The sequence below is a fragment of the Myotis davidii genome, unplaced genomic scaffold (genome assembly GCF_000327345.1).
Source record: "Myotis davidii unplaced genomic scaffold, ASM32734v1 scaffold799, whole genome shotgun sequence".
Taxonomy (NCBI): Eukaryota; Metazoa; Chordata; class Mammalia; order Chiroptera; family Vespertilionidae; genus Myotis; species Myotis davidii.
In genome coordinates this window covers 164,362-166,215 of record NW_006290670.1, presented here as the reverse complement: position 1 = coordinate 166,215, position 1,854 = coordinate 164,362, and the positions used below count along the sequence as shown (strand labels likewise).

General features: G+C 56.4%; 1 protein-coding gene across 1 annotated transcript in view; it reads left to right on the top strand.

Annotated features, from left to right (window-relative positions):
* SORL1 (sortilin-related receptor, L(DLR class) A repeats containing) overlaps positions 1-1,854 on the top strand; it is a 127,417-nt gene that overhangs the window by 68,453 nt on the left and 57,110 nt on the right. The window lies entirely within an intron of this gene.

The following is a 1,854-nucleotide window of genomic DNA, read 5'->3' as shown; positions in this document are numbered from 1 at the left end:
CCCCCTAACCACTCTGTCAGCCTACCTGATCGCCCCTAACTGCTGTCCCCTGCTGGCTATGATCTCCCATAACTGCTCTATCCTGCCAGCCTGACCGCCCATAACTGCCTCTGGCCTCGGCCCCACTGCCATGGCTTTGTCCTGAAGGATGTCCAGAAGGTCTCCTGGTCTAATTAGCATATTACCCTTTTATTAGTATAGATAAAAGCTTATGCTTTTGGTTTAATGTTGTGAGAAATGCTCACCTGTCCCAATACCTGACAGACGTGTGACGAAAACGAGACCTTTAATACGTTCTCGCAAGAGCGGGTGTCAGACGGGCACATGGAGCAGTGATCACAGGCTATTTATCTCGAGGGAGCGAGTCCCTCCTCCGGCTCCTCATTGGCTGAGCACCATGGTCACCTGTTCCCTCATAGGTCGCCTAGGTCTGCTCTCTCCCATTGGGCCATTTAAGAGGATGGGCTGAGGCTTTTTCCAGTTGCCTCCCGCCCCACACCCCCTAGTTGAGGTGGGCACCCCTGGGGTTTCCACCAGGATGCTGGCCCACGCCACAGTTCTTTGTTCTTATATCCTCTCCCCTCCTCCCCACATTCTGTGTGCCCTGGGGAAACTCCGTGACGCTTCCATCAAAAGCCGGCCATGCTGGGGCGGACCACAGAGACCCACTTCCCACAGTGCCCAGTGCAGGGCCCTGAGCTGCCTTTCTCTTGTCTGGCCACTGCTCTCCTTGCTCGTCCCTCCCCTAAGCTCTCTAGCTTCCTGTAAGTTGGACCAACTGGACTAGGAGAAAGAACTGCTTTGACTACACCTCCCCCACCCCGCCCCGCCCCGCCCGGAGCCCTGAACTTTCTGGCAAAGTGCCTCAGGGCCTTTTCCCATCCAATGGCTGTAGCAGCCTCATCCCTCTCCCTTTGAATTTGAATCCACGGATTCTAACTTCTCCCCTGGAAAGCTGCTTCACCTTCTTCCTGTTTAATTGTACCCTCCGCACTTCCTGGTCCTCAGCCTCCTCCTCCCGTCCCTGCGCTGGGTCCTGGAGGGGCCTTGCTGGGAAGCACCCATTCAAGGCCCAAGTTTCCTCTTCCTTGGGCTCCAGGCTCTTTGCTTTGTGAGGAAAGCCCCCCCACCCCCACCCCTCGCCAGCAGCTGCTTGTCTAGGGCATGAAGCCACCTCTGGTCTCTGTTAGAAAGACAAATGGAGGAGGAGGAGCCTCCCTTTCAGGCACAGGAAACTCTTCCGAGCTCTGGAGGGCTTTGGGAAGAAACTTTGACACGAAGTCCCGGTGAAGGGGACCCGGCCCTCTCTCCCGACAGAACACCCAGGGTCCCCAGCCCGGGGCCCTGCTCGCCTGTTCCGGACCTCGCTGAACAACGCCTGCATCTGCGGGAGGGTCCTAACTGCTCGCTTTAAAGAAAAACCCTCACTGGTGGTAAAGAAAGTCTTCCTAACCTTGGTTGGTAAATTGAACGTATGTAACTACATAGGACACACATAGCTACAGACACACTGAACACGTGTGTTTGAACGCTGTGTGGACGCGTGTATGAGGGAGTCATTAGTATTCTGTGACTTCGGTCTATGGTTTCTCTACCCACTGGGCCCAGCTGGCGTCATCACGCTCCTTGTTGGTCGTCATGCCGCCTGCAGACACCCCCCTGGCCTCTTCTCCTGGAGTGTGACTGGACGCGGAAAGAGGCGAGAGGCCGCGTCCCTGCAGGCACCTCTCATCTGCTTTACGCTCTAGGCAGGCCATGAGGAAGAGAAATGGGAACTCAGGAGAGACTGGTCCGTGAGCCGTGAGCGAGAGTAACCTTGGCTTTGTTTCTCCCCTCCCTCCCCCCCAGAGAGCG